Source organism: Neofelis nebulosa, chromosome 9, assembly GCF_028018385.1.
Source record: "Neofelis nebulosa isolate mNeoNeb1 chromosome 9, mNeoNeb1.pri, whole genome shotgun sequence".
NCBI lineage: Eukaryota > Metazoa > Chordata > Mammalia > Carnivora > Felidae > Neofelis > Neofelis nebulosa.
Genome location: NC_080790.1, coordinates 57,491,060 through 57,510,165, shown reverse-complemented (window position 1 = coordinate 57,510,165; position 19,106 = coordinate 57,491,060). Strand labels below are relative to the sequence as shown.

The 19,106-nt window shown below is 38.8% G+C and overlaps 1 long non-coding RNA gene across 1 annotated transcript; it reads left to right on the top strand.

Annotated features, from left to right (window-relative positions):
- The first annotated feature begins 14,441 nt into the window (after positions 1-14,441).
- On the top strand, positions 14,442-18,762 carry LOC131486206 (uncharacterized). Its single transcript, XR_009249234.1, has 2 exons — positions 14,442-14,562; positions 18,026-18,762. It is a non-coding gene; the product is annotated as an uncharacterized LOC131486206 (long non-coding RNA).
- The last annotated feature ends 344 nt before the right edge of the window (positions 18,763-19,106 follow it).

Genomic DNA, 19,106 nt, shown 5'->3' with positions numbered 1-19,106 from the left:
ATTCATTTTTGAGAGAGAGAGAGGAAGAGAGAGAGAAGGAGCATGCACACACAGGAGTGAAGGAGAGGCAGAGAGAGGGAGACAGAGGATCCAAAGCAGGCTCCACACTGACAGCAGACAGCCCAATATGGGGCTTGAACCCACAGAACCATGAGATCATGAGCTGAGCTGAAGTCAGATGCCTAGCTGACTGAGCCACCCAGGCGTCCCTCCCCTCTGTTGTTTTTTAATGTTAAATTTTGTTTTACTACTTTTTTAGAGGCTGCCCTAGAATTTAAACATACCTTTTTGGCTAATGAAAATCTCCTATAATGTTTCAGGTGGGGTTCTGAGGCTATGAGGTGGAGACTGGTGTTCAGGAGGTCTATTGGGGAGATGCACTTGGGCTTATCACCAGTGGAAGGGAAGGAAAAGAGACAAGTTTGGCAGAGGGAGAAGTCAGTTGCCACAGTGATGCAGTTGCAACAAAGGCCAAAAGCCATCCCCAGGGGAACTCTGAAGTTGGATGGGCCTTCAGAGTCTTGAGTTTGGGTGAGATGACCAGACTTTTATATCCATAGGTTGACTAGTCAGTCATTGGATGCAGGCTGCCCTGGAAAGGGGTTGTATATCCTTGGGTACAGTGACCCTCTGAAGCTTATGGCAATTCCCAAAGAGCGGAAGGAATAGATCCTGAAGTCTTGAAGGGGGTGGGGGGAGTTTAGGGTGGTACAGATTTGATTATACCACATACAAATTAGTACTTTGATCCCTTCCTAGGCAACCGAAAGACCTTAGAACACTTGAACTTCGCTTGACTCATTTGATTTTATGTATTACTGTCATTTATGTTTATTCTATGTATATTTAAAATCCCATATTATTATTATTGTTCCTATGTCGTATATTCATTTATGTTTACCCACCCATCCTTATCCTTTCTGTGGATCTTCATTCCTTTCTACATCTCTGAGAATCCATTTGGGATCCTTTGCCTCTGTTTGAAGACTTTTCTTCAGAATTTCCTTTAGCACAGGTCTGCTGGTAACAAATTATCTTAAGTTTTCTTTGTTTTTAAAAGTCTTTATTTCATGCTCATTTTGAGGAATATTTCACTGGTATAGACTTCTAAGTAGGCAATTATTATTAAGGCAAAATAATGTCTTAATTCTTAAAGTATGTTTTCACTGGATATAGAATTCTTGGTTGACGATATTTTGTTTCAGCATTTTAAATGTTTTACCATTTTCTCTTGCTTTTGATGGGAAGTCAGGGTATTTCTAATTATTGTTCTGCTATACATTATATGAATTTTCCCTGATTACTTTAAAGGTTTTCTCTTTATCTCTGGTGTTCAGTACTTTCAGTCTGATGTAATTGGTATTTTTTTTTAATATGTTCTGCTCATGCATCACTGAGTTTCCTGAGTCTGTAAATATAGGTAGGTCTTCCACAAAATTTAGGGAGATTTCAGCAATTTTTTCTTTAACTATTATTTATACCTCAATATCTATCTCTCTGGAATTCCAGTTACATATATGTTAGGCCTTATGATATTTGAGGCTCATGTTCTTAGCTGGAGTCTGTCTTGTACATATGGTTCAGGGGTCAGTCAAGGATTTGGGCAGAGGTTTTTTTTTTAATGTTTATTTATTTATTTTGAAAGACAGAAAGAAAGAGAGAGCACAAGTGGGGGAGGAGCAGAGAGAGAGGGAGAGAGAGAGAATTCCAAGCAGGCTCTGCACTGCCAGTGTGTAGCCCAACGTGTGGCTCGAACTCACCAACTGTGAGATTGTGGCCTGAGCTGAAATGAAGAGTCAGATGCTTAACTAACTGAGCCACTCAGGTGCCCCAGATGCAGGCAGAGTTTAAACACAAAGTTATGGTTGCCCTTTCTGGTTCTCTACTTTATGGAATTGTCTGTCACTTCCAGTGACTGTGGTTACCCCAAGCTATGAATCCTGGTTTCTCTTCAAGACACAATAATGTGAGTTTTCTGTTGGAGTTCTAGTGGGTCCACCCTGTGTGGCACTGACTTTGGCCTATACAGGCCAAATGGTATAAAAATGGGTAACATAACCTAGGCTGTTCCTTCTTCCCAAGTGTCCACTCTTCTCTACAGTCTACTTGCTTGTGTTCACTCTGAGTTGTTTATTTTTTTGAATTTTGTCCAGAGTTTATGGTTGTGATCTGAGGGAGATTTAACTATGTAGAGGTTACTTCACAACATCAGAAGTGGAAGCCCCATTGCTTTCTCATGGCACTTAGAAAATATCACTCCATTCTCTCCTAGCTTCTATTACTTCTGTTGGGAGTTCAGCTGTCAGTCTTATTCTTCTACTGAAGAGAATGAGTCTTCTGCTCACTGCCACCCCTACCCCCTGCAAACATTTAGGATTTTCTCTTTATCTTTGATTTTAAAGTTTTACTATGTTTGTTAAGATGTGGGATTCCTTCCCACACCTTTGCGTAGTAATTCTGTTTGGGATTTATAGTACTTCTTGAATTTGTGATTTATTTTCTTTTATCAATTTTGGAAACTTCTTAGCTATTAGCTCTTCTAATAATACTGGGCCCATCTAGTCTCGCAGATGGTCGCCCTCTGAAACACACAAACAGATTAAAACAGATTTTTATCTAGGTATTCCAGTTGTTCTCAGTGGTAAGTTAGTCTTCCATAGACTCTGCCACCATTGCCAGAAGTGGAAATCCTTAGTTTTTTTTCTCACCAAGAGCTCAGAATGCCTCAGGATTTAGTATGAACTTGTAGCATCTTTTTACATGAGAAAAAAATCATTAAATTTCAAGGCTGGTTGTGTTAGTCCAAGAGAACCAAAAGAAAACACAACATATCTTAAATGTCCACAAATAAGGTCAGATTTTATTTTATCAGGATATTCAGCTGCTTTATGTTAATCCTGTGTCAATAAGCAATTATTATTGTCATGTGATCCTTTATAATATGGGGACTGCTCTAGAAGCTTACTGTTGTACTTAAAAGGGGACAAGTTGTCACTGCAGGGTTTTTTGTATGTGGGAACAAAGTAGCTATCAGGTTAGCACTTTGCCTGGTGCTGATCGCCATAAATCCATAGCCATACTGAGCTGTCATGATGACTCAGGTTGGAATGAATCTTGTATAAGTGTAGAATTGTTTATACATTATTGGTTTGGGGGAGCAGAGGTTGTGTTAAGGGCAGCCTAAGTCACTTCATCCCGCACAGGGGACATGAAACTCAATGATCATGGCACAGGCCACAGCCTTTTCTCTCCATCTATTATCTGCTGCTTGCCCAAACTATGTACCCATAATCCCCAATTCACCTGCTTTTGGTTGCCTCTAACTGATCTTTCCATACACTTTCATTCTCCCATCTTTGCTTTTCTTTTACCTCTAAACCCACATCTTCATCCCTGAGTTTTGTTGCACAGATCCATGCTTGTTAGGGCAAACAGAAGGGACCAGTTTTCAGCAAACACTTTGTGAGTGATAATGAGATATGCAGAAGGATGGTGCCTGCAAACAGGGGAGGACTTGGGAGTGCAACAGTCTTGGGCTCCCTAACTCCAGCCTGCAAGTGACATGCAGCGATTTTCTGGATTGTTTCAGCAACCTTTATGAAAAATATAATAATGTTCTTACCAGCAGATCAAGACTTTCTTTAGCTTTTCTGCCCCATTCTCACTTAGAGAGTACTATTTTAATAATAAATATCACTATTTAATTTAATTTAAATGTACTATTGCAAGCTTTTTTGCAAAATCCAGACCTTGGGAAGCTTACAAAACAAATAATTTGGGTCTTGTAACAAATAAATTTCAAAGGAAAAGATTGAGAGAGAACCTATGGGCTGAGAAAAGAGTTAAGCAACAAATCAATCAATTGAAATGAACAGACATTATTTGGATCTTTATTAAAACAAATATATGGTTAAAGATGTATGGCATTTATGAGACAATTAGAAATTTGAACACTGGTTGGATATTCGATATTAAAATATTATTGTTAAGATTCTAGATGTGATAAGGGTGCCTGGCTGGCTCAGTCGGTAAAGCATGTGACTCTTGATCTCAGGGTTGTGAATTCAAAGCCCCATGTTGGGCATAAAGAGTACTCAAAAAAAAAAAAAAGAAAGAAAGAAAGAAAGATTTTAGTTGTGATAGTGGTATTGTGGCTGTGCTGTGCTTAAAAAGAGTCCTTTTAGAGACACATACTGAAATATTTGTGGATGAGATGAAACAATGTTTGGGATGAGCTTTGAAATAATATGATGAGGGAAGCAGGTAGAAGTCTAGATCATATAATGTTGATAGTTATTAAAACTAAGTGAAGAGAACATAGGAGTTTGTTACACCTTTTTGTCTACTTTCGCACAGGTTTGAAATTTTCCATAACAAAAAGAAAAAAAGATCTCTGTATCTTTGGGCAACTTTGTAGAAAGAGTTTCAAACAGCTCACAATTAATAACAACTCACCTTGTCCATCCCATTTTGCATAATATCTCCAAACTGAAGCTTCTGGGTCTGAAAAACATAGCACATATTGTGGGGTGGATTTTCAATTTCACATAAAATGCATATTGGCCTGAGGCCTGTTCTCTTTTACGCTGAATGCTTTGCAAGGGATCATCCAGGTTATTATTCTATTTTGTCTACGTGTCTGGCTAATACTCACATTAGTGCCTTTGAAATGTCTATCAGATACTGTAAGGCTGCCCCAACTTTTTTGAGACCACACTTGGTCCTGAATATTCCAGACAAAGAGTGAATGGATAAAATGAAGTTTGGTAGAATTTCTTTCCACATGGCTAAATATTAGTTGAATCTGTACTGGGTGTCAGGTGCTAAGTATTTTACGTACAGTTTTCCTGAAATCCTCATAATTATTCTGTGGAAACATACAATCATGATACATTTTTTTTAAGACAAGAAAATGGAAGCATGGAGAATGTACCTAACTTCTCCAAGGTCACAAAAGTGGTAATTAAGGTATGAAACCAGCTGGTGTTTGAAACTTAGGCTGTTTGACCCAAAGTCTGCACTCTGCCATGAACTCTAAGTTCTAGGGTAATTCAATTTATTGCAGATTAAATTAAATTTAGGCTCCTTGAAATATGTATATTTTGGCAAAGGTAAAAAAATAAGATTAAAACAAAATAAAAGAAAAACCAAATGTCAAAGCTCCAAAGACATGTTAGGTTTGCTAGAATTTAAAGTCTTGTGGGGCCGGGCAGGGTGAAGTGGTTAGCATCATGGGAGTGACCTTCCATGAAGCCTTCTGGAGTCTTCCTCAGAGTACTTTACAACTGCACATGGTATATCTTCTTCTCTTTTTTGGCTACTGAAGGCAAGGATGAAATAGACTTTCTTGATCCGCAAGATTTGGCAATCCTGGTAATGACCCGAGATTTTGTTTTCCATGGATCCTGTTACACTGTCATTGGCAGTATACCCAGGTGTTTCTTGGTCTCTTAGCAGACTGTCAGTGTAAGGCTCTCTCCCTGGGCATGAGATAGTGGCCAGACTGAGTTCAGGAGAGAAATAGATCAGCCCTCCATGAAGGCTTCTGGCATCTCCTAGATGGTTTTGTTTTTCAGTTGGTTTGGGTAACTTAAGGCCAGTAAAAGATAAACTGCACACAGTGGTGAGAGTAGGGGGAATCTTGTAAGGAAGATAAAGATCTAAGATGGAGAATAATTTAAATCTGTGCCATACTGGAATATTCTTTATGGCTTGTTTTATAGTGCTCTGAAGTATGCTCATTTGAAATATCCCCAATGGACGTGGTAGCCAAGAGAAGCCTGTGGCTACGTGGCTATTGCTAGAGGATGTGGCTTTCAGTCTATGTACTTGTAGCCCTTGACAGTGATAATATTGGGAGGAAGTCTGAAATTGGGAGTGGCCAAGCTTGAAATCCCTTGGGAAGATGAACCATGCTAGAATAGGCTTTCGAAGGAGGCATCCATTAAAAAGACTCAGTGTGTGAAATCCTTGCCATAAAACATACCAGTTCTTTCTGACTGTGTGGAGATTACTGGGCTGAAGTCAAGCACCACGGGTAAAAGAGAAGTGTGAAAGAGCTGGATCAGTTACTTTTGAGTGGGAGCAGCAGGTAGCATGCCTATGAGGCCAAACTTCTAAGAAATTTAAGACCTATATCAGGAATAGCCCTCTCATCAGCTGATAGAATTCTGTTGCCCCACAGACTATCTATAGAAGGTTCCATGTTTTGGTTTTTTTTGTTTTTTGTTTTTTGTTTTTTTTTTTTGGTTGTACAGTTATCTTGCTGACTAGAGGGTCAGAGCTGATGTTCACTCTCTTCCAACTCTTGCTATGCAGTTGTTTAGCTAGGCATCTGCCCATAGAGACTTGGGCCATTTCTTTAGAGAGCCAAGATTAGGGGAGATATGGGATTTGCTCGTCTTTTTTCCACCTGAGAGGGAGAATGTTTCCTGGGGATTCTTTAAAGTAAAAGTTCAAAGCACTGTCTTTATAAGATAGGACTCTCTACAAAATACTTCTCTTTGCAGTAGCATTGAATGTAGATGCTTCTTGATTTTCCAGCTCCCTCATTAATATGGCTACTCAGAAAAGAATTCAGAGAGCAAATTTCTTCCTTCTCTCTACCTTTTAGTTTTAGTTCAATTGCTTCTTTGGCCCAATAACTGGTACCACAGAAAAAGCATCTTACTGAGTTTTAAAGAGAGCAGAGCTTTTTGTTTTTTTAATGTTTATTAATTTTTTCAGACAATGCAAGAGACAAGAGTGCAAGCAGTGGAGGGGCAGACAGGTAGACACAGAATCTGAAGCGGGCTCCAGGCTCTGAGCTTTCTGCCCAGAGCCTGCTGTAGAGCTCGAACTCAGGAACCGTGAGATCATGACCTGATCTAAAGTCGGATGTTCAACCGACTGAGCCACTCAGGCGCCCCAAGAGAGCAGAGCTTTTAACAGAAGTTGTACATTTCACCTTTGGTGTGGATTACCCATAATTCCACCTTGGTCTCTTAGATTCATATGCAAACGATTTATTAAGGCGGTGCTCCTAGGAGAATAGGTAAGGAAGTGGAGGGACCAGAACAGGAGGCAGGAAGAAGTTATTTAAGTTATTATGCCTGCATAACAAATTGCCTCCAAATTTAGTAGTAAAACTATGGCACCATTTAGTTTGCTCACAGATCTACAATTTGGTCAGGGCTCAGCATGGACAGGTCATCCCTGCTCTACCTGGCATTGGCTGGAGTGGCTGAGGTTTGTAACCCTAAGGAGGGCCCTGGTACACCCCATGCACAGAAAAGCCGAAAAACACCAGAATTTGCAGCAAAGAAAGAGATTTAATTTGCCAGGCAGCCAAACTACCAGACTGGAAAAAGATCTCAAATCTCCCTCCCTGGGGCATGGAAGGGGCAGGGTGTGAGTTTTTATGGAATTTTAAGGAGAACGTGGAGAAATGTGATTGGAAACCTGAAAGGGTGAGGTAAAGGCAGGTAATTATGGGTTTACCCGCACTGTCCTCTGTGTTGCAGGCTCAAAGATGGCGGCGTGGCCATGCTGGGGTGGAGATTTCAGGCCCTTCACGCCCATGTAGGGGGCACTGGCACAGGCCAAATGAGAATACCAGTGTCTCCACTGGTCTGAACCGGTATGAGGTGGGCCTCTTGGCTCCTGACAAACAGTCTAAGCAAGTATCTTGTGACTTGTTGGTCAGAGATTTCATCTATGGGAACCTTACGGCCTATTACTTGGGCTCCAAGCCCTTGGGAAGCAGTGTGCCTTAGGTTATAGTATACTTCCCTCTCGCTACCCTGAATGTAAGACAACAATAAATTTAGCTTATTTTAAGTAGATTAAATGTAAAAGTTTACTCGTAAAACGCTGGTTTCTGGCTCATGCCCTCCTACGTCTGGTAGTAGATTCTGGATGTCAGCTGGAACACCTCCGCGTGACCTCTCCATAGAACACAATATGTAGGGGGGGAATGTTGTAAAATGATGCCATTTTTAGTATGATACAGAATATATAAATTTAATAATTGTAGTCCACGGTATATTACTTATAGGTACATAGAAGAGGTGTAAAAGTATGGAAATATGGAGATAATCAGTTCAAAATAATGATTACATCTAAAGGTCTGTAGACATTTGAACTTCTTGTGTGATGTTTTATTTGCGGAAAAAAGAGCTGAAGCAAATATGATACATCATTAACATTTGTTACATGTGGATTAAAAAAAATCATGGATATTATTTGTTATTTGTATCTTCCTACATACAAACATTTTTTTTATAAAGGAAAAATTTTGGAAAATAAGAATATCTTTTAAGTTGAAAGTATTTATGTTAGTATTACCTAAAAAAGGCAATATGGTTGAGGTGAAAATATAGCAGCATATAATGAAAAATAATGAATAAAATGATGGATTATAAGAAAGATATGAATTGGAAGTTAAAACCTGTAATAGAGTATGGCAGTGTAGAACATGTATTGTGGAAAATGAAACTTTTCTCTGACTATAGAGAAAAAGGGAGGAAAATTAAAATGATGAGGGAAAGGATAGATATAGGGGCCAGAAAAAAGAGACCAGCAAAAAATGATAATGTTCTTGAGCAGAGAACCCTTCAAACTGGACAAAATTGGTAATTAGGTGGTCTTCCTGGGGCAAAGGAAGACTTGAATAAAGATTGAAAGGATTCACAGTGATCTTAATAAGATTCACGAAAGAATCCTACTCTTAGACTCTTCCTGTGTCTTTTGAATTATAAGGCTAAAGAAAAGATTCTTAAGCATCCAGGCTCAACAACAATCTACCCAGAAATAGAAATCTGCCTGGTTTTAGGATTCTCCCTACAGAACTATCTGTCAGAAGACAATGGCAATCCACACTTTTGAAGGCTGGGAGGAGAGAATGCTGCAACCCAAGTATTGTCTCAGTTTGTGACAAGAAACAAACTTCTTTGTTTCCAAGAAGTACTTGGAAATGAGGAAGCCATGATATAAAAAGAGTTACAAGTACCTTCTTATTCTGTTTAGATTCCACAATCAGGAATCTAATTTTACTAGATATTTTAAAATAACTTTGTAAACCAGGGGAAGAAGCTAGGGTCTGCAAAATTTCCATTCGTTGTTATTGTTGGTTTTTGCTATTTTTCTTTCAATATCAGGAAATGTATTTTTTTGTGTAATATTTTTTACTTCATGGTTTAGGTGGAATTCTCCAGCTTAAAACACAACAAAACCACTTCTTTTCTACTCAGAAACAAGGACTGCAATATTTAAATGCCAGTGACATTATGTTTGCAGAATTACTAAGCCCAGAAAGTATTTTTTTCTCCCTCCACTGAAACTGATTCTTATTCAGCAATATAATAGCATTGCATTGAAAGGAACTTGAGTAACAATTTTCTGCTCTTAGAACTCATTTTGAATGACCTGAGTGTATAGGCTTTTTTTTTTTTTTTTGTAATTATGAAAAATGAATAAACTACCAGTGGCAGATATAATCTGTGATTAAGACCCTCTTTGTAACATCTTCCAACTAGGACTTGTGAGTGACTCTTCTTGGGTTAATTGTACTTAAAATCAGAATATGTAATATAATCTTAACTGTGTTAAATTATGCATAGAAAAAGAACTTTAAAGGAATAAAATAGTAAATGAAGATATCTCTGGTTGGTGAAATTCTGGGTGATTTTCTTTATGTATTTTTATATTTAAACAATTTTCTATGATAATAAATTATATTTTTATAGTCAGAAAAATAGGTGATATTATGAAAATCAACAATAGATTTTTTATATATATCACATAATACAAATTAGGTAAATGTTATACATGAGTAAAAGATTGAGGGAAGTATACATACCACAGTGTTGAATGGACAGTCTGCTGTCTTTGGCTGTTAGAACTACAGATGATTTTTTTTCTTTCTTCTCTTTCTTTTCTTCCTTTATTTTTAAAAAAGTTTTTACATGTGAAATGGCTATGTGTATTTTTCTTGAAAAAAATACTTTATTTTATAAATATACAAAAATAAAAAATATCTTATTCAGCTTAAGAATGCTAAGCTGAGTGTATATAGAAAAGATATACTTGCCATTTTTAATTCTTTAGAAATCATGTTTATTTAAACTATAGTCTGTGTAGAGCTGCTTTTAGACAATAGGCTTGAGCAAGGAAGATTTGAGCATGGCAAAAGGGACCACAGTGACTACTGAGTTAAATGCAAACAGGCTCATGAAGTGACCCCCCCTCTAAATGGCCAGAGGCCCTAACTGACCAATAGGCTACTTATAACTAGGCATAATTCCTAAGATTACCAAAAAGGAAAAATTCCCTATGGCCCCATACTCCTTCATTCTGCCCTATAACTATAGCCCCTCACCACTGCCTCATGGCAGACAGTCTCTCTTTGCTGTCCTGCCCGCTGCTCCCTTGCAGTGTATCCAATAAACTTCTACCTCTTTTGCTCTGCCTTGGGTGAATTCCTTCACCTCCCATGTCGCTATCCCCACAGTCCTCTCCTCTTACAAATAGATGGCTTTAAAAAAATGAAGTATAGTATAACACACAAATAAATTGCTTTTAAAATTTATGGTGGTCCAAACACTGAAATTCACTGCAAGACCCGTACTAAGGAAATACTGGTAATAAAAATAATTATTTTAAGTAAAATAGCTATGATGAAATTAACACTATTAAGTAAAATTATTACTATGAAACAGAAGACCCAGGTTTTGGGCTTGAAATTCCAAACCATAGTTTAGGAGCAAAAAGAGCTTTTGAGTTGACTTCAAGTCCAACTTCATTATTTGATGAATGAGGAAACTGAGTGGGAAGAAGTGAAATGAGTAGTTCTGAGTTTCACATTAATTTGCAGGAGAATTCAGGGTTCCAGTGATTTCTCTTATAACCATGCTCCTGGAGAGGACTGTCTTTGACAGGTGACACAGAAGAAAATGACATATGCAGACTATTCACTCACTTATCTTCATATACAAATAAAATATGGCCTATTTTTGCTTTTGCAATTATGTGAAGCACCTTTGATTCTTGAGTCATAGCCCCATGGCTAAAGCTGCTTGGTGACCATCTTGAAAGGAAGCACAAAATCCCCAAGGCTATACTTCTTGCTCAGAATTTTACTATATAGAATTCCACTGCAGGAAAATCTATGAAGAGTTCACTGAAAATCGAACAGCTTCTAAGATTAAACTAGCAAAATATATTTAGTTCCTCTTGTACTATTTTTTAGATTAAAATCAGTGAAACATACACTTCAAAAGGTATTTCAGGTTTTACCGAACCCACTGTGCTTCCAGAATAATGAAAAACATCTATCAAATAGTCTAACTTTAGATTCTAGAATTTAGAAGATAAGAGAACAGTGATGAGGAAAATGATTGCATAGGCATGGCAGTGGTGTGGGGTGGTGTTAATAATTATTTCACTTGCAGTGGGCAGGCATCCAAGGATATTCCGGGCAAGTCTCATTTTCTGAGGCGCATTCTAGTCTTATGAAGGCACCGTAGCTAATTTTTTTGAGATATATTTGAGATTGGACTCTGGTGTTGAGTTGTTCTGAATATGTGGCAGCATAATGACATACTATCTGGGATTTTAGGCTCCCCTTTGATGTGCAAGTGATCAAATTTACCATTTCCACTAGATGGCATTAGAAACTTCTGAAGCCAAGAGCTAATTGACTAGTCACCTTTGTTATGCTGTAAATTACACCTGCACATTTTAAGAGGTAGTTGGCATTCGGCTTTCTGGTGTGTTTTAACTCTTATACCAGGTACATGGTTAAGGCATTGGTATCGGGTCTCTCCCTCAACATAAATAGTTGCTGGGATTATCAAAATGTCACTCCACATCTCATATTACAAGCAAGTGTTTTGGAAGCAACATATACCCTCACCCCACCGTAAATCAAAACCAAGTAATACTACCTCCTCCTGTCCTAGCTAGCTAATCAGTTTAGAGCAAACATATTAGGTGAAAAGGGTAAACCAAAACTTGTATTTTCCCAGCATTCAGGGGAATTTTTGTTTGTTTCTTTTGAACAGGATGCCACATTTCAAACAGGAGGGGGCCAAGAGAAAATCTGAAGATTTGTCAGCTGCTTCTAGCGGTTGTTATAGAGGAACTGTGTAGGTTTTTAAATTATAAATGAAAATTTATGGTGACTAGAATGGGTACACGTCCCGTGTTTCTGAAAAGTCTTCGCTTCTTTAGATGCTCTGTCTAGCTAAACCAAGAAATAGTAGGTTTGGTGTGTGCGTGCGTGCGTGTGTGTGTGTGTGTGTGTGTGTACGTATCTTTTTCTTTTCTCACAGTGGTGTGTCTGCGGCTGCCGCTCTAGTCACCACTACTGCCTGCTTCCTAGCCTGGCTTTCATCATTTCTTCCTGTTGATTGGTGTCACCTCGCAAGCTTAGAATGTCTGCCTGTCTGTTCAGAGTGTGAACACATTCCTCAGAATGCTGATCTGCTCGTTTCACACCAGTGTCAAAATGACTTATTAAATTCAGCACCTCCTGATACTCAGTGGCTGATGTGTTGCTGTCCAAACAGTAAATGACAATAAGCATATGCAGCTGGTGGGCCTAGCAAACTCATTTAATTTGATAAAAATGTCACTGCAACATGCTTTAAATCGCTGTCCTTTTCATCATTGCTAATTGCTAGCTATAGACCTTTTTCCTATGCTTAATACAAGTGTTAGAATACTGCTCCTTCCAGCCTGATTAAGAATTAAAAAAAATGTAGAATTCCTTTTCAGTGGCAGCATTATTTCATCAAGAGATGGATTTTGCTCTTAATTAGCCAACATGCCACTAGGGAAGCTTCAGAGTCATGGGTGTGAAACAGCCTCAAGCAGGAGATCAATCTAAAGGAAAAAAATGGTGGCTGGGGAATAATTGGCAGCTCCGGTGAACGTGGGCTGGTTATAACAGTGACAATATGTTCCAGTGGAATATCACAAACCTCTCTCCCCTATTTCCAACTTGGCACATTTCAAGCTCAACAAAAGCCGAACAATATATCCCATGGTTATTTGTTTATTGTTTTGTTTTTTTTTCTTGCTGCTTCATTGAGGTTTTCTCGTATGTTGGGTTGACAATCTGGACATGTCCCCCAAATGGATTAGGGGATTAAGAAGAAATATGAATTCTAAAAATAATAATCCTTCAGTAGCTTGGTGCTTAAAAACAGATCTGGAACTGATCTATACAACGGAAGACAGGCAAACTTGCACTAATTTGCTAAACCCAAATGTTGATTTAACACACACGTACACACACGCACACATGCATGCACACACACAAACTGAACTCAGACTTTTTTTGAATGATGCCTACCATATTGAGTAGAAACTGACTCCATTTAAAAAAATTATATAGTCAAAAAAATGGCAACATAAAATTTTTTCTGAAGTGAGTTGATACTGAATTTTGTTCAAATTCCTACTTTGTTTTCCTTTTATTTTATTATTATTTTTTTAATGTTTATTTTTTTTTGAGACAGAGAGAGACAGAGCATGAATGGGGGAGGATCAGAGAGAGAGGGAGACACAGAATCTGAAACAGGCTCCAGGCTCCGAGCTGTCAGCACAGAGCCCGACGTAGGGCTTGAACTCACAAACCGCGAGATCATGACCTGAGCCGAAGTTGGACGCTTAACCGACTGAGCCACCCAGGTGCCCCTTGTTTTCCTTTTAAAATAAGCTTTGTGTGTGGAGCCTGACTCTTAGAACAAATGAACTGACAGGCATGCAGGCCACTAGGCCCTCTGCCCACCCATTAATGCCTCATTCCAGGAGGCTTTATCTGGGATTTGATTTGTGTAAAGTGGTCTGGATGAAGAAGGGGAAGTCTACCCTTCCTTCTGATATTCTTGCATTTTAGATGTTGGTAGCCTTTCTCCTTCCCTTCACTAAACATGGAGCATTGATCCTGCCTTATTTCCTAAGTTATTGATGTGGTTGAATGTATTTCTTAAAAGTGTTTCTTAAAGGAAACAGCATAGTCATTTTGGTGCAAGTTCCAAGTGATCTCCCCAGTTATCTTGCTATAGTCTTCTTGCTTTGATTGGCCAGTCTAAGTAAGTCAGTTGAAGACATAGGTAACCTCCTTTGAAAAAAATTTTTGCTTTGATTTCTGTTCTACATCTAAAGTAAAGTACATTTTGGGGGACACCTGGGTGGCTCAGTTGGTTGAGTGTTTGACTCTTGATTTTGGCTTAGGTCATGATCTTGTGGTTTGTGAGATCAAGCCCTGTATCAGGCTCTGTGATGACAGCATGGACCCTGCTTGGGATTCTCTATCCCTCTCTCTCTGCTCCTCCCCTGCTCGTGTGTGCACCCTTCTCTCAAAATAAATAAATAAGTAAACACACAAAAAAGTAGATAATCTCAGGCTGTAAGAGGTTGTTTCATTTTCTTTTCTCTTTGTGTGATGGTGATACCTTTACCTCTGGTGTGTATAAGAAGAAAATGTCTGTTCTGGAAGTCTCATGGAGCCTCTTTATGCTTAAATTGAGCAATGCTGGAGAGCAAGACTCTTCCTGATCAACATGGGTCCACCAGGTCAGTTCCAAATGAGAAGGGACCAAAGACTCTGTGTGATTAACATGAGGGGGTGTCATCAACCATATTAGAGTCACCAGAAACTATTTTTGGGTACTGATGTGGGTGCATGTTCCATACTTGGCAGGTACATGGTGGAAAGCAAAGCTGGTACCCCTTGGGTTGACATGGTGGAGTGCAAGAAACCCATCCATGTTTTCAACCAGGTGCAACTCCACTTTACATATCAGTGCCACAGGGTCTGTTTCCAAATAAGTTTTGAGCCACTTTTTGAAATTTTCAGTTCATAAGGGAAATCATGGTTATATCATCCTGAATGAGACTCTGGGTTCTCCAAGTTTTGGCCTCATCTTAACACCACCTCTCGTTTGTTGACTGGCAGAGACTCTTCTAGAGTTACTATATTGCCTGACACAAGCTAGAAGGTAGTTTTTGTCTGTCACATTAAAGGGTTTTTTTCCCTCATGCATAGACTATATATATATATATATATATATATATATATATATATATATATATATAGTCTCTTCTGAAATATGAAGGAAATAAAGTCCCCATTCACTCACTGTGTCCCACTCCAGGCCTGCTTCCAGAGGAGACAACCCTCATGCCTTGGCCTGTGTGCATTGGTTTACATTTTCCTGTACACTCACATATAAGATGGTGGGCTTCTAGAAATCATCCAGTGTTGTTTTGGTGGTTTCTTTTTCCAAACATGAATGGTATCACCCTATGTGGACGATTCCACAGCTTGCTCTTTTAATCAAATCATGTGTCTGAGAACTGGCCAGGTTGTTCTATGGAGACCTGAGTTATTCCTTGGAAGATTTCATAGGCTTTAATAAAATAAAAAGTGCAGACAAGAAACAACAAGTGTTGGCAAGGATGTGGAGCAAAAGGAACACTTGTGCTCTGTTGGTAGGAATGCAAGCTGGTGCAGCCACTGTGGAAAACAGTATTGAGGTTCCTCAAAAAGTTAGAAATAGAACTACCCTACAATCCAGTAGTCTTTGGTAACTATTGGTTTGTCCTGTATAATTAATAGTCTGTTTCTTGGTTTCTCTCTCTCTCTCTCTCTTTTCCCCTTTGCTTTTTTTTTTTCCCTAAATTCCACACATGAGTGAAATCATATGGTGTTTGTCTTTTCTGACTGATTTATTTTGCTTAGCATTATGTTCTCTAGCTCCATCTATGTCATTGCAAACGGCAAGATTTCATTCTTTTTTATGGCTGAATAATATTCACACACACACACACACACACACACACACACCACATCTTCTTTATTCACTAATGATGGACTCTTGGGCTGCTTTCAAATTCCATATCTTGGCTATTGTAAATAATGCTGTGTAAACCTAGTATATCTTTGAATTAGTGTTTTTGTATTCTTTGGGTAAATAAGTAGTGTGATTGCTGGATCATAGGGTAGTTCTGTTTTCAACTTTTTCAGGAATTTCCATACTGTTTTCCAGAGTGGCTGCACTGGTTTGCATCCCCACCAATAGCACACAAGTGCTCCTTTTTCTTCACATCCTTGCCCACCTATGGTACAGGAACAAAAATAGACACATAGTCCAATAGAATAGAATAGGAAACTCAGAAATAAACCCACAATTATATAGCCAATACTTCAACAAAGCAGGAAAGAATATCCAATGGGAAAAGGACAGTCTCTTCAACAAATGGTGTTGGGAAAATGGGACAGAAACATGCAAGACAATGAAACTGGACCACTTTATTACACTATACACAAAAATAAGTTGAAAATGGATTAAAGAGCTAAGTGTGAGACCTGATACCATAAAAATCCTAGAAGAGAACACAGGCAATAACCTCTTTGACATCAGCTGTAGCAACTTCTTTCTAGACACGTCTCCTGAGGCAAAGGAAACAAAAGCAAAAATAAGCTATTAGGACTACATCAAAATAAAAATCTTCTGCACAGTGAAGGAAAACGATCAACAAAACTAAAAGGCAATCTGCAGAATGGGAGAAGATATTTACAAATGACATATCCAATAGAGGGTTAGTATCCAATATATATATATATATATATAGAACTTACAAAAAAAATCACCTGCTTTATTTACTCTTGAAACTACATTGGGGTCTAGGTCCATGTTTCTGATATGAGTGTCCTAATTTGGAGGCCAGATCTATGCCAACATAGGGAGTACTTCAGGATGAACAAATGTTTTGAAAAAGTGTCTTTTGACATTTTTTCTTTTATTTTTTAAAATATAATTTATTGTCACATTAGCTAACATACATTGTATATAGTGTGCTCTTGGTTTCGGGGGTAGATTCCCGTGATTCATCACTTACATACAATACCCAGTGCTCATCCCAACAAGTGCCCTCCTCGATGCCCATCACACATTTTAATATTTTATTTGATTCTGCCAGCCAAATAGTTTGGTGAATGTTTGGGCTATCCTAACCCTACAAATCTTTTAAAGATGTTTCCCCAGCGGGTTTACTTCCCATATTCAATAGGAAAGTGTGTAGTTAAAATGTGGGAAGCACTTGCTGGAGAAATATTGTCCTCAAAAGCACAAATATGGAGAGGACAGTGGTTCCTAAACACGTGTTTATGATGGTATCGTTGGTCAGTAGAAGTTTCTCATTTTGAAATGACTGCAAATCAGAATGAGAGGATAGACTCAGTAGCTCAGTTGTTTTATAAATTAAAGGGTTTGGATCCTCCCCCAGAGATCTTCAGAGTTTTGGTAACTCAGTGGCTAATTCTAAAGAGAATCCATTTCTAAAAATGGTCCATTTATTGCAGCAGTTTGAGAAGGCACCAATGGGTACTAATGGATGAACTATCCCTGAAAAAGAAATTGTTGCTAAAAAAGTTCTGTTTGTAAATTCTGCTTGCCCATGGAATGAACTAATTTTTGCATTTCAGTACCAAGATTTGGAACTTCGCATAGATGTATTTGAACATAAAATTTTAAAGCCATTGTTGCCCTGGCTACGTGCTACAGACACCCCCCGCCCCCCCCCCCCCCCCCACACACACCCCATCGACCACCTGGTTAGTTTTCTGAGAGTTTCTGCGGGAAAGGTTTACAATGGCTGGTTCCTGGCTTGATGTCATATCGATAAATTATGGTGCTTTAAACAGATGTGATCTCACAGCATGGAATCCTTCAGGGTAAAGCTTGTGAAAAGGTTTCTTTCCCCTCTTGGTTTCATTGTAGTTTTGTTGTTTGGAGGTTTTATGTTGTTCATTTAGTTTCCTGGCTATTGGGGTTTTATAGTCGTATTTCCTTTGTTTAATATAATTTCCTTTTTTCTTTTAGCTATTTTTGTTAGGGTGCCCAGAGGCTTCAGTTATGAGTGGCTGTAAAGTAAAATATATTATGATTATTACAATGATAAAGTATAAGCTTTTAAGAGTCTGCTTATATTGACCCATATATTCTCTTTCTCCCTCTTTCCAACATGCACACAGAGGCACATTGGAAATGTGATAGAAAACGGCTGCCAATTCAAAAGCAGGAAAAGAGCAAACCCACATATACAGCAAGAGAGCTGTGAGCTGGACTGGCTCCCAGCAGAAGTGAGACTGGGAATCTTGGATTCAGATTGGTTGCCTCTTCTCTCCTCTGTGATGTGGCAGAAGATGTCAGCACCTATGCTTGAACTTAGTCATTACTGCTTACTTCCCAAACTTTTCCCAGCTCTCTGACTCCCTCGAGTCTTAGCTTCCTCATTTGTGAGTTAGAGATGATGGGCTCTTCATACTGAGGCTATTGTGAGGGCTCAATGGAAGCACCAAGCATGGATCCTGGGATACAGTAGGTGGTTCATAAATGCAAACCAGCATGAACATGAACTATATTCCTGCCTGTCCCCTCGTGATGCCTGGTCTCTGGCAGCTGGTCTCTGGTGCTCTGGTCTCACTGAGACCTGGCAGTTTTCCCAGAGTGGTACTAACTCCATGTCTGTCTTTGGTGTCTTGGTACTTAAGTGTCCTGTGCCACCAGTTCCCTTCCAGCCACAGATCCTGGCTCACTCTGACAGAACCTTGTTTCTGCTAGTAGTCATGCTTAAAAAGGGGCTAATGACCACTCAAGTGTGAGATGATGATTTATGAATGCCATCCCTCCAGACAGTGTTTGCAATATTGCACGTTTTGCTTTTATTTTATTTGGCACTAGAAAGGCATCAAGAATAAAAGGAAACTCTAAAATGGTGGAATATAAGCAGTGTAATTTTTTTTTTTTTTTTTTTTTTTTTTTGTGGAGGGGAAGGAGGCTTTTTATCCTGAAAGTTTTTACATCATACCCCAATTTTAGCTGCGGAGTCGTCTCTCTACCAGTATGATTCCTTACCATGCTGGGTTGGATAGTGTCCCCCACAAATTCAGGTCCATTTGGAACCTGTGAATGTGATCTTATCTGGAAGTAGTCATCGAAGATGCTCATGGTAAGATGAGGCCAGATTGGATTAGGATGAGCCATAAATCCAATATGACTGAGTCTTAACATGAATAGGTAAATTTGAACATACACATATAGACATATGGGGGA